General features: G+C 34.9%; 1 long non-coding RNA gene across 1 annotated transcript; it reads left to right on the top strand.

Moving 5' to 3' along the window:
* The first annotated feature begins 2,098 nt into the window (after window positions 1–2,098).
* Window positions 2,099–9,093, top strand: LOC118765002. The gene is made up of 3 exons (XR_005000847.1): window positions 2,099–2,108; window positions 2,696–2,702; window positions 9,019–9,093. It is a non-coding gene; the product is annotated as an uncharacterized LOC118765002 (long non-coding RNA).
* The last annotated feature ends 6,138 nt before the right edge of the window (window positions 9,094–15,231 follow it).

Raw genomic sequence — 15,231 nt, 5'->3', positions numbered from 1 at the left:
CTGTCTGATCAGCAGGCACACGGACACATCTATTCACACCCGCATACTCACCTCCCAATAACCCCAAAATCACTGATGCTTGAAGGGGAAGTATAAACCAAACTGGGTACATATCTTTTTTTCTCTCAATTCAACTTTTCTGCTAAAACAAACAGGTCAGTAAAAAACAAATTCTCGCCTTCGATTCAAAATATTCTGAGATGTCTAAAATATCCATTTTAATTTTCTCTGTCAATATTACAAGCTTTCTCACCAAACTATTACACTTCCTTATGTCTTTAACATGTCCTTTCTACCAAAGACTGTATATATATACATGTAATGTGACAATTTGCGACAACCAATAATTAACGCAACCAAATTTCCAATAATATATTTGTTTTATTCTTTTCTGCCAATTTTTCCAAATATTCTCATCACACTATTGAACTTTTTTATACTATATTTATACATGTAATGTGACAATTATGTATAAAAAAACATTTTTGAATTCATAATATTCAATGTGACAATTATGTAAAAAACTTTTTTGAACCCATAATATTCAATGTTATTTTTGACAATCTTTTACCAAAGAGTGAAACCGGTTAAGTAAATAAACATCGTTTAAATTGCATTTTAAAACCTTTTTCTTATATATATATATATATATATTTGTTGAAATGGAAAGATGAATTTTCTTGTTACAGATTATTCAAAAGTTTAACCGATACCTGGGTAGCAAAAATCACAGCAGAAGAAAACACGGTTGGAGATAAGACCATTTGGTGTTGCAACCGTGCGTTGGTGCGGATAATTGAAGTTTAATATAATTAGTGAATGGAAGAAATGGAGTTGAACGAAGATTGTACAGAATTCCTTTTATTACATTCTACACATGTTTCAAAGGCCACAATTTCCCAAATTCTGATTAAATAAGGATACCATATTGCAGCTTTCTCTTCAGGAAAAACCAGGAATTACGTTGTCAGAAAAAAACAAAACAGAGGCGCAACAAATCAATTCGAACGAGGACGCTCCTTAAGAGCCCATGGTTAAACTGTTTATCAAAGTACATTGATAAACAGTTTAACCATGGGCTCTTAAGAAGCGTCCTCGTTCGAATTGCTTTGCTGCGCCTCTGTTTTGTTTTGTTCTGTCCACGTAATTCCTGCTTTTTCCTGAAGAGAAAGCTGCAATATGGTATCCTTATTTAATCAGAATTTAGAAAATTGTGGCATTTGAAACATGTGTAGAATGTAATAAAAGGAATTCTGTACAATCTTCGTTCAACTCCATTTCTTCCATTCGCTAATTTTATATATATATATATATATATATATAATATATATATATATATATATATATATACATATAATTAAGGGTTTAAAATTTAGAAATAGCAGTCAAAACAGCCAGTTCTTTTAACTGCAGGTTTCTTGCAGCTTCTCGAAGCTACTTGATGAAATTTGTTAATTATTAAATAAATAACTTTTTACTCTATATCTAATATACATATATATATATACGTGTAGTATATGGGTGTGTGTTTTTCTCCCTTTGAATACACAAATATATGCATACAAACCATTTATGTATGTGTTCCTCTCCTCCGATATAAAACTTGAAGTTCTCCTTGGTTACTGGTCATCTCGCTTCCGTCTGTTACGAGGAACTAAAGGCAGTGACTCATCAGAGAGTGACAATCGTGTTGCGCAAGTGTTTATTACTATATTCCAATGATGGTCTCCTCATTTCTCATCCCATCTCCTCAAAGTCCCATGGCAATGTAAGTGGGCTGCATGTGCAGGCCACAACTGTAGGAAGCGCATCGTAAGTTACACCCTTCCTCTGTTACCTCTGCTTCAAACTACGGAGATCTGCAACGAAGCCGTGTTGTCATCACAGGGATCATGGATGGGAAGTCAAAAGTGGCATTGACTACGCGGAAGCACAAGGAGAGGGAAATCTTGTGTGAAGATTTACCAATCACGATGCATACAATGTACATAGGAATACATGTATGGACGTATATGTGCTTGTGTGCTTGTTTGTGTGTGTGTGTGTGTGTGTGTGCGTGTGTGTGTGTATGTGTGCGTGTGTGTGTGTGTGTGCGCGCGTTTGAGTGTGTGTGTATACATACATATATTTAGTCGGAATTTACAAAAAAAAAAGAAAAAAGAAACAAACAAAACAAAAGACGAAGACAGGTGTATTAACAAGGTACAGATGTATTAGATTAACGCTCGGGAAGGTGAGAATGTCTTTTATGTTTCGAGCCTACGCTCTTCAACAGAAAGGAACGCAGAAATAAATAGGGAGAGAAAATAAAAATGTTTTAGTGGATAGCGATCAATCATGGCAAATGCTGGACCATACATATGTATACACATATGCACACATATGTATGTATGTATGTATGTATGTATGTATGTATGTATGTATGTATGTATGTATGTATGTACATATATACATGAGCAGTGATTGTACTTAATGGTTAAAGGAGCAGAGAGGACGGTAGTTTGTCAAAACGGTGTCCCATGTGATATATTTTCAAGGAAACTGAAGGTGGAGAGACAAGCGCTGTCCTCAAATGAATTTATTGAATGGTGGGTGAAAGTTGCGGAAATGGCAAGAGTGGTTAGTACCTATGAGTCGGAGAAAAGGAATTGGAGAGGGCACTTGACCGACCGGGGTGTTTAGGGAAATCTTGGAGAGTGGGGGTACCTCCATTATCCCTAGAGGTCATCTTGTATCAGGAGGATCACACCTCAATCATTCCCCACATTTTCTTGTATATTATGAATATTATTGTTGTTGTTGATGTTATTGTTTTAGTAGTAGTAGTAGTAGTTGTAGTTGTTGTCATCATCGTTGTCGTCGTCATCGTCCTCCTTCTCTTCCTCCTCCTCATCATCATTATCATCTTCATCAAAACTCTCATGTTCTTAATATTTTTTCGTTTGTTCTTTATATTTTTGATCGCTTTAATTTTTGACTTTATTCCTTCTTTCTGAGTTTTGAATCGGTTATTTTCTATTGTCTTTTTTTTTTGCTGCTTTTGTTTTGTTTCTTGATAATCTTTTTCATCCGTAAACCTCTTGAGTCCCGCTCTCATGCGGTCATTCCCATCAGTGACCTTGGGATGAAGTAGAATCACGCAAACGCACATAACAAAAGAAAGAAACAACATTTAAAAAATAAAACAACATTAAGAAAATGAATTATGTTGAAAGCGAAACTTTTTAAAGAACGAAAGGATCCGTGAAATATGTGAGTGAGTGGATCAGTACAAAACTGAAAATGTTTTGAAGAACTAAGGAAAAATTCAAGAGATACAACAATAAAGGAAAACACAATCTTTTGATGAGTGCAAAACTGGATTTGAATGGATGCCGAAAGACTAAAAGACAGAATGAAAACACGAAGAACAGAAAATTGAGAACGACGACTGTAACAGGGGGGGGGGTAAGAGGGGGAGAATTATTAGATAAACGAAACCGACGCCAACGATTAAAGGAAGAGCAGAGAGAGTTGTTATAACAAAGCTAACGCTAAATCGTACGTTTACAAACATGAAGGGAAATAAATAAAAGAGAATAGTAAAGAAAATTAGTTAACAACGACAAAAATAGTAAATAATGTTATATAATGTTATGCCTAAATGATCCTCCGTCGGTCTTGACGGTGAGCTTCCAGGTTTCCCTCGAGTTTACATGAAATATAAACTGCTGCGTATCACATTGAAACGTGCGCCTTGAAGGTAATTTTCCTACAGATCCAGCATGACCTCAATGAGGAACAAAACTGTACTTTTGAATTATGAGTACAGTCTAACCAACAAGCTTCCGCATAGTTTCCTTTCTCCACGTATTTAATCTCACTCTCAAGGCTTAGCTTGGCTCAGAGCCATGTTTAATTCACTAGCCGAAGGTGGAAACTGGGAATGCGAACCTAGTACATTTATGATTGCGCAGGGAATGTGGACAAATAACCATGCCTAGATTCAAACTTTACTAGTAGTATAAATATTAACACAGCTACTAGTAGACATTTCCCAAATGTAACTCCATCTTCTACGAATTGCAGGAAAATTCCAACCTATACTCAAAAAATAAATAAATAAATAAATATAAAAATATTATGTCGGAAAATAAGACGGTGCGAGAATCGTTTCTACTGGAGGCACAGGGGCGCAAATTTGTGGGACTAGCCGATTAGATCGATCCCAGTACACAACTGGTATTTAATTTATCAACGCCGAACGGAATAAATGCAAAGTCGACCTTTGTTGAATTTGAACCTAGAATGTAGCGATGGTCGAAATACCACTAAGCATTTCGTCCAGCGTGCTAACGATTCAGCCAGCTCATCGCCAATAACGGTTTGTACGTCAGTAAGCATAAATCAACTCAACGTGGGCTGACCTGGGATTAAACATTAGCATCAATAAAAGTAAATCACCGGAAGTGATTTAATGAAATAGGCTTGGCTTGTCTTCTCATGGTTGCGTGGTTAAAAAAGACCTCTTAGTTACCATGTAGACTCCGGTTCAATCCCAGTGTCCGACACCTTGGGCTAGACTGTTCTACGCATATATCCGATCAATGCAATGTGAGTCAATGTGATAAAGGGACACTACATGAAAGCCTGTCGTATATATATATATCACGTAATCACGTGACTGACCAGACCATCAGATGTTGCTACACATTGCTGGTCACAATGCGTTCGCATTGTTTTAGCCTTCGAATGATGCCACCCCGCTGGCTAAGCGAGCAGGCCATATTATATATATATATATATATATATACATATACATATATATACACATATATATACTATACATACATATATATATATATATATATATATAGATATATATATATATATATATTATATATATATATATGTTAATGATTACTTTGAAGAGTTATACCACTCTCACTCTTTCTTTGTCTAAACCTATTAGCGTATCTGGTTACTGTAATTTTTTTTATTTTTACTTCTTGATTACTTATCTATTTTATTGCACCCCACCAAAAATTATTATCTTAATTTTAGTCATTTACTCAACGTCCCAAACCGACACATAATCAAAATCGTTTGATTTAAATATATTAAGCTTTTCATTTTCCTCTTTAGGCCCTTCTTCATTTCTTCTCTTTTCTTTTCTTTTATATATTTTTCTTCAATTTGATGAAGCTCCCTGTTTCCAGATCGGATGTACTCCCAAATATAATGAATATTATTTTTAGGATTTTCAATGCCAATACCATATAGCACTGGAAGCAGAAACAGCTGTTAGATGGGTTGCTGTCCATTTGTATTAAATTAAAAAATAATAATTGATGTAAGTCAATTCTTGTTCATCGATATTTCTCCACTTCCTATCTGTCTATCTAATTATCTATCTATCTATCTATCTATCCATCTATCTATTTATCTCTCTCTCTCTCTCTCTCTCTCTCTATATATATATATATATATATAATATATATATATATATATTATATATATTATATACCGGAAAACACATAAATGTGAAACAAGGTGGAAAAAGAGAGTACTCAAATACCAGTGGTAGAGTAATATGCTTTATTTAAAGCAGCAGAAAATTCAACAAAACCTGTTACTCTGAGTTTTCACCGTTCCCGTTCGTCGGACAGTCTTTGCAAAACTGTCCGACGAACGGGAACGTGAAACTCAGAGTAACAGGTTTTTTGAATTATCTGCTTCTTTAAATAAAGTATATATATATATATATATATATAAATAGATAGTTACATACATGCACACATACACACACATACACGCACTCATACACAAATGTATATTTGTATGTGTTTGTTTCTGTTCCTTCCACCTCTTGATGTCCACATAACATAGCGGTCCGGTCTAAGAGACTAAAAATGCTTCGAGGCAATGCTCTAGCATGGCCGCAATGAAATAAGTAAAAGATAATCCACATCGTATACACAACTTCATTTAATCTTCCACTCAGTGATCAAACTCTGAATTTTTTGGAGACAAAACCAGAAGAGATTATGTTTATTTCATTTATGATTGATCTTATCGATCCCTGTATTTATGCCTGTGTTCTACTAAATTTATCGATCGATATTTATCGAGTTGTTAACTTATGTTCTCAACACAGGTTTTATACGCTATTATACGAAACCAATAAACACAGACACAATGATAGTCCTTAATTTGTAAACAATAGAGGAATGAAAAACGGAAAGCATGAACAAATCAATCGATTTAACCGCTTTGTTAATTTTTAATGGTTTTCACCTGGAGAAGCACGACTGGATGTTTGTGTCCCTGCCTTTGGCGTCTCGCCAGCACCATTCACAGTATCGATACGGTTGAGTTGCTGATGCAATGTTGCTTGCTGGGATAATTGTTAGTGTTGCTTAGCTCTAAGTTTTGATTGATACAGGACACTGGTACAAATGTTTCGGTTGTCATCATATCAGGCGGAGATGTTGCTATGTAGGCACAGGCGTGGCTGTGTGGTAGGGAGTTTGCTTCCTAACTACATGATTTTGGGTTCGGTCTCACTGTGAGACAACTTGGGTAAATAGCTTCTACTATAACCTTAGGTCAACCAAATCCTTCTTAATGAATTTGGTAAAAGGAAACTGAAAAAAGCCCCGTCGTATGAATATATACAAATATATATGTATGCATGTGTGTGTGTGTTTGTGTGCGTGCATGTGTGTGTTTGTGTGTGTGTGTGCGTGTATGTGTGTGTGCATGTGTGCGTACGCGTGTTTGTTCCCCTCCATTGTTGGACAACCGGTGTTCTGGTGTGTATACATTTCCGTAACTTAACGGTTCAGAAACTGAGAACTATAGAATAAGTACCAGGCTTTAAAAACATAGTACTGGGGTCGATTGTTCGACTAAAATTTTTCAAGGAGCTGCCCCAGCATGACCGCAATCTAAATGACTGAAAGAAGTTAGAGATTAATCATATTTCATATTATGTAGCTGAAATTAGATTTCCTTATGTGTTCTTATTGATACGCGAGGGGAAAATTTGCCCAGAATCACAGTATTTAATGGCATATATGACGCACGTGTGTATGAAAAGCCAGTGACATTAGCTTATGAAGGGCCCAACATCGCACATAGAACCCAGAATGAATTTTTGAGATATTTTTCGAGAAAGAGTACATCTCATATGCTATGAAATCTTTTAACTACGTAGACTCGCAAAAGAACAACATTTTGAAAGTCTTAAAATATGATTTGAGAGATTACTACTTCGAGAAGATGAGGCAGTGACGCAATGACACTTTTTTGTTCGTGGAACTTGATTTAAAGCCATTTCTAATCATCTCTCAGATTGTTTTCCTAACAGGACTGCCATGTTATGTTGGTAAACAATCTTTACTCCAAAGTACTGTGGCCGAATATCTCTCCTTGTGAGATTTAAAAATAGTAGTTTGCTAAATTATAGATCAGGGACTATATATTTCGAACGGGAATTAGGCCGCGCCACCTCTAACCGAACAATTATTCTGTGCTGATGAAGGGAAATAACTCGGAAATCGTGATACACAGATATTGTTTGAGATGAGAAGTGGTGCTAGATTCCCTTGTTCAAAAATATAAGGGCTCAGATCGTGTCGTATAACCAGCTGGAGACGATGTCACTTGGGGCTAAATTACAGAAACATTCAACCTAAACCAAGGCCACCATGTTATGTTGGCAAACAATCTTTACTCCAAATTTATCCTCGTTTATCATAGGCGTTAAATAAAATAGTACTAGAAGAATAACAAAACATACGTTTTACTCCGAGACCCCAAGTTTTCTTGGGCGACCATTTAAAGTCCAAACAAAACCTTTAACTTTTCATTGACTTGTGTTACCACAGAACAATTCGTAATAATCGAAACACGGTCCACAATGAGCCTACCGTGTTGACTCGGACCAGTTGTTATGCATAATCTTTTAAATCCGTATAAGTGTTTCTGACTTAGAATTCCTTCGAACATGAGGCGGCAACTCGAAAGCGAAGAACAGTCGACTTTATACTAAAATGGTACCTTATTTTATCGACTAAGGATAAAAGTCAATGCTATCCGCCGACGGATATGAACTCAGAATGAAACGTTTCCGGAACGAATGCCGAAAGCCAAATCGCCACATGTAATTCTATGTATGTACTTATGTATGTATGTATGTATGTATGTATGTATATATGTATATATGTATTCACGTATGCAAACGTGTGTTATGTGTGCGGCGTTATATTATTCAGTGCGTGTATATATATATGTATAAAATATACATTTACATATATATAAATAATTGTATACACATACGTATATACGTATATATACACGTACATGTATATATATACGCACATACTAATAAAAATTTACACACATAGGTATATATGTGGACGTATATATACATTCATACATGCATACAAACATATATACATATACATACATATATATATATATATATATAATATATATATATATATATATATATATATATATATATATATCTATATATAATGTATATATGTATGTATGTATATGTCTGTGTGTGCATAAATTTACATAAATATGTTAGAATAGAATAGGTCATCCATTCTCATGTTTCCATTGTTGTTCAGCTTTACGTGTGTCTCTGCACCATTATGAAATTGTGAAAACACTGGCTTAAATACAAGTGCTGTTGTATAGATTCCTCACCATTATCTGCTAAATCCTTTCTTTAAATCTGACAGACTTGTATAATAAATTTCTTTTGTGCCACTGCACCGAATGCTTGCGCCTTTAGAGGCAGCTTCTGTGAGTTCACGAAAGCAATGACTGGTACCCTGGCGGAAATATTTTACTGCAGCCCTGGGCCGACCGACACATTGTGTATGAATTTCGTAGAGAGAAACGGTGCAGAAAAGGTCAACCTAGTGGTTAAGGTGCTGTACTCGTGATCTTGCGACAGTGATTTCAGTTCCAAGACCGGGTGGTGCATTGCGTTCTTGAACAAAACACTTCATAATAAAGATTGTTTGCTAACATAACATGAAAGTCCTGGTTTGGGACTAATGTTGCTGTAATTTAGCCCCAGGAGATATCGTCACGATGTCTCCTGGGGCTAAATTACAGCAACATTAATCCTAAACCAGGACTGCCATACTATGTTGGCAAACAATCCTTACTACAAAGTACTGTTGCTGAATATCTCTCGTTGTGAGGTTTAGAAATAGTAATTTTCTAAAATACTTCATCTCAAGTTGGTCAGCGGTCACTTCGACACCTGACACGTGGTACACCGTGAACCAGTTCAGGTAATGTCGATATGGAGGGAGTAAGCTAATGTGCAGCATGAACATTTGATCAGTATAAACAGATCATTTGTGAAGGTCATTTGGAAAAAGATGAACGCTCATTCGTCGTCTTCGACGGGAGAGTCCCGCTGGCCACTACACATTCTTTATTTTCTCTTCTTGTTTATTTCTGGGGAAGAGCGTAGGCTCCAAACGTTAAAGAATTTTTCACTTCCCGAGCCTTATACTAATCCATGTTTATTATCTACACCACCTGTCTTCGTCATTTGCTTTTTTGTGAATCCTCCCTATATGTATATATATATATATATATATATAGTGTGTGTGTGTGTGTGTGTGTGTGTGTGTGTGTGTGTATATATGTATGTGGGTGTCTGTGTGTGTGTATATATGTATAAGTATACATATAAATATATATATATATATATATATATATATATAGATATGTATGTATATGTATATATATATATATATATGTATGTATATGTATATAATATATATATAGTATATGTATGATATATATATATATATACCAAGAATTCACAACACCTCGAATCCACAAGTGTAAACAAGAGAGACAGAAAGGCAGGAAAAACAAGGAAAATGCCACTTATATTTGAACACTATACAAATATTCTTTTAAAACACTTTTCTTTTAATTTTTCTAAATTTAATTATTTAATCGTTACAGTTGAAGAGGTCTCAAATGACTGAAACTGGTACTGAAATGCTCTTTATAAAATTATTTTAGCACTTTCTATCTTGACTTGTTTCATTATATATATATATTATAATATATATATATATATATTATATATATATATATATATATATATATATATAATATATATATATATATATATATATATATATAATATATATATATATATATATATAATATAGATATATATATATATATATATATATATATATTATATATATATATTATATATATATATATAATAGCATATAGCAAGTGATTTGATCTGAGATCGTGTGCTGGAACGAAAACAGTTGCAGCGTGGAAGGTGTTTGTAAGCCATTTAAGAAAACACACGAAAGCCGTTCGATTCACTTCAACATTTAAATTTAATTTGTCAAAATATTTTCGTCGCTATAAGACCGCGACCTGTTCACTGACAAAAATCCGTGCTGCATCTCTCAATATTTTGACAAATTAAACTTCAATGTTGAAGTGAATCGAACGGCTTTTGTGTGTTTCTTAAAAGGCTTACAAACACCTTCCACGCTGCAATTGTAATATATATATATATATATATATACACATACATATATGTGTGTGTATTAGTCACCGTAAACTAGCGGTTCCGATAGTTGAAGTACTAGGCAATAAAATTAATACTGGGGCCGTATTTTTTGACTAAACCTTTTAATGGTGCAGCATAATTACAGCCCAATGATGGAATTGAGTGAAAGGTATTGAGAAAAACAATATGTTAGCTTTCTTAAACGAAATGATATAATATGCCTTGGGAGGTGTCACGACTGGATTTCTTTTAATCATAAGCTTGCTGGATTATGGTTTATCTAGAGCGAATACCGACGATACCAGCCAACATTAACAACGGCATCAAAGACAACAATCTCTCGTGTCTCAAGCTCTTCCTATACCAAAACATGTGAGACATGCACTACTACAGAAGCATTCTCTAACTCAGGACAACAACGGATTTTAAAGGTTACTGCTTAATCTACTGAAAATAAAAGCCAAAATCACACTTCAAAATAAGATTTGAGCATCTTTAAAAACTGAAAATAGAAGATACATTGGGAAATCTTGTTTGAAATAAAACGTCTGAAGAAAATATTGTAATAGCGGCCATGTTGAGAATTCTTTTGATCAAAGGTCTGTCGATCAAAGCTGACCTGGGCTTAAACAACAACCCCAATAACAACTGCAAAAAACACCAAAGGTACCTCACACTATTATTCTTCTTCTAATGTCCCCCACCCTACAAATCTCGTTCGTTTCTTTGTTTATTTTATTGTTTCTTTCTTCATTTTCATTCGTCCTCCTCCCCTTCCCCCTACCGAATTTATTCTGGTTTTAATTTCTGTCTAATCCTTTCTTCTTCACTTCCTTCCTATCGTTCTTTTCTTCCTTCTTCCTTTCTACTCTTTCTTTAAAATCTCTTCCCTCTTTTTCACTTTCCTCTTCAATTGATTGATTAATTGATTAATAACAACACGTTGTCTTCCTTTTCTTCTCGTTTCATTTTGCTGTTGTTGTTGTTGTTCTTCTTCTTCTTGATGAAGAAATCAAGCAAAATGAAAGATCATACGTATGCACTCACACGTAAACAGACACACGCGTACGCATGCACAGAAGCACACAAGCACAAACGCAATCACATTGTGTATGTATATATATGTGTGTGCACGTGTATGCGTGTGTGTTTATACACACATTTTTAACACAGTTATCCATATATGTATGTATGTATGGTATGTATGTATATATACATGTGTGTGTATATATATATATATACATACATATATAGGCATATATATATGTATGTATGTATATATATAGATATCAATATATATAATATATAATATATATATATTTTATATATATCATATTATATATATATATATATTTACATATAGGTGCATATGTGAATGTGTGTATATATATACACGTATATGTGTGTGTATGCATATATGTATGCGTACCAACAAATATGGATGAGAGTGGGAGGTAGAAATTTGTAGAATAGAAGTAATTCAGGATTACAGCTATATTGAAAATATGTCGACCGTTGAGATTCATCGAAATTCATTTCTTAAAGCAAAAATTTGATCGTTTGACAGGGAAGAGAATACATGATCATCTCCCTTTGTTTAATATTTATTTCTTTATATTTTGAAGCACCAGCGCTGACATGATTAAATGGATTTTGTATAATGTTACAATGATTAAAAGCAGTTCAAAGCGACAACGCTGACAGGCAAATCATCTCCGTTGCAAACGGTTTCCAATATCCAACTAAAATATTAAGCAATGCTCTTCAAAATGCCTAAATAGCGAAATTTTCATTTATAAAAACTCAATTATCAATGGCAGCCCGCTTTCATGTTATGTACTTTTTCCGTTACAATGAATTTCATTCATAAAAACTTAAATGTTACTGGTCCGTCCTCGCATTGTGTAATCCTTCCGCCATTTTTGTCATTATGAAGCGGTTATATTAGACATTCCAAATCTGAGTTTAATTGTACCATTTAAGACACATTACATTTTCGTTGTCTATGTCGGTGCCTGGACATTCTATGCCACTACCCATCCCCACTCAATTTGAGAAATTACTTTGATTTCTAAATCATATTAATATCCTCTGGGGGTTAGGAAATCTATCACATCTGAAAAGACTAACGATTATGGATTAAATATCATATTCTCTCACAGGATTATCTTTTAGTTGCACCTTCTAAGTGACTGGACACTTCTTTTAGCTTCTTCTGGTGGGGATCCGAGGAAATATATATATATCTATACTTATATATATATTTATGTATTACTTTGCACATTACTTAATCATCGTTATATGTTTTATTTTATATTTAATCTTTCTATAATATGTAATTTTCTAGATGGTATAATTTAATTTTTCCTTATTGAATTGATTAAAGGTGGTTTTGTTTCTAATTTATATATATATATATATATAAGTATGTGCATGTGTGTGTGTAGGTGAAAGCAGCAAAAGAAATCAGAATAGTCAAAAATATGAAAACAAATCCTAGTATCAACTATAGACATGCAAAAGCATCTGCCTCGGTATGGTACAAAATGGAGCCACTGTTCGAAGAGAGTGAATCGCCGACTCCCGGAGGATTAGTGAAATATTGAGTGTTTTCGCAACTCTTCTGGGGTTCTTACAAGTAGCTATGCCTGATGATTTCTTCAGCACCACAGATCTACATAAAGAAATAGTAATTACTGATAACATCAAAGTAGAGGAAATAGATGTAATATTAGCCATTGATGAAATGAGCACTATCTCATCCGCCGGCCCTGATGTATTCCCAAGAATCCTCCTACAGAAACGCAAGACGACTACAGATTCTCTTCCAAACCCTCTTCGCAAGGCATAATACGTCCTATCCATAATGGAGGTAGCAGAGTGGATATGGAGGTAGCAGAGTGGATGCTAATAATTTTAGACCTGTGTTTCTAACCTCCACCTCAATAATATCATGGATCACATTGTCGGGAGGAAATTGATTGAGTTCTTTGAAGATAATGACTTGCTCTCCAATAACCAGAATGGCTTCCACTTAGGAATAAGCTAACTTACACAGCTTTTGCAGCATTGTGACTGAGTGTTGAAACAATTAATCGCTCAAACGTGGATGTGATATATCCCGATTGTTCATGATATGGCTGAACATGGGGTGATATGTCACAAGCTAGGGAGATTCGACGAGTAGTTGCATGACTTTTTAATAGACAGAAGCCAAACTGTGACAGCCAATGGAGCTCTCTCCAAGGAGACAGTAATAGTAAGTGTAGTGCGTCGGGGAACTGTATAGGGGCTTCTACCGTTCATGGCGACTCTTTCAGACATGTCATCAGTTACACAGGCATCTACACTTACTAGCTATGTCGACGACACAAAAGTAGCACCAGCAATCAAGGAAACTTCTGATGCTAATCTTCTACAGAAAGACCATATATAAATGGGCAGAAAAAAATAACATGCAATTTAAAGAAGGTAAAGTCCAAATCCTCTGCTCTCGGTCAATTGGTGCCCACAAGCCGCAACAACGATAATTTGGGCCCAAAATACCGGCAATCTCAGAGTCACATACAGTGCGTGATCTGGGGATTGATATGAGCAACATCGTTAAACGCTCATATCACCACGATGGTGGCAATGAGCAGGCGACGGGCGATGGATTTTGACAACTTTCAGAACAAGGGACCAGGAAACTATGCTGGTTCTATGGAGGACACTTATTCTCAACAATCTAGACTACTGCTGTCAGGCGTTGTCATTATAAAGTGTCTAAATAATAGCAAAACTTAGGAGTCAAGGGCTCATAACTATTTAACGCCTTGCCAAAACACCTGAGGGATCTTCATAGATATTTTCAAGAAACTTGGCCCCTTGCTATCCAATGTCCCAGAAGAACCAATATCAAGGCAGGAAACTCAAGAGAGAGAGTTTGGCCACTGAAAAGATAATTACACTGGTGGTGCTCCAGCTTCGCCGCGGCCTAAGGTCTGTAACATATAAAATAATATATATGAATGTATAAAATAATAATTCTAAACAGTAGTGCATTACATGCACCAAAACCCTTTATGAGAAATTCCCTCATGTAACTGTCACAATGTTCTGTGTTCTAACACAAAACCCACTTCGAGATGGGGATAAATAATTCCTTTTGATATTCTTACTGTTTCTGTGGGTAATAATTATTATTTAATAAGCCGACTGGATATTCGCGACATTAGTACTTGAAATTATATGTATGTCATTGGCGAAGATATCGCTCCTGTTTCCATCGGTCGAATGTCCGCTATCGTCAATGCCAGGGAATGAAGAAATCACGTGATGTGGCCGTCTCGGTGCTTATAAGCACCAAAACGCTCATTTGGGTGATTCTCTTATGGCAACTGTGACAACATTCTGTTGTAGCACAACTTCAATCATACATACATACATACATATATATATACACACAGACACACAGACACACACACAACACACACACACACATATATTATATATTTCTTTACTACCCACAAAGGGCTAAACACAGAATATATATATAATATATATATATATATATATATATATATTATTACCGTATATATAAAATGTAACCAACAAAATGTGAAACAAGGTGGAAAAAAGAGTACTCAAATACCAGTGGTAGAGCAATATGCTTTATTTAA

This window comes from Octopus sinensis, linkage group LG10 (genome assembly GCF_006345805.1).
Source record: "Octopus sinensis linkage group LG10, ASM634580v1, whole genome shotgun sequence".
Taxonomy (NCBI): Eukaryota; Metazoa; Mollusca; class Cephalopoda; order Octopoda; family Octopodidae; genus Octopus; species Octopus sinensis.
This window is presented reverse-complemented; position numbering and strand designations above follow the sequence as displayed.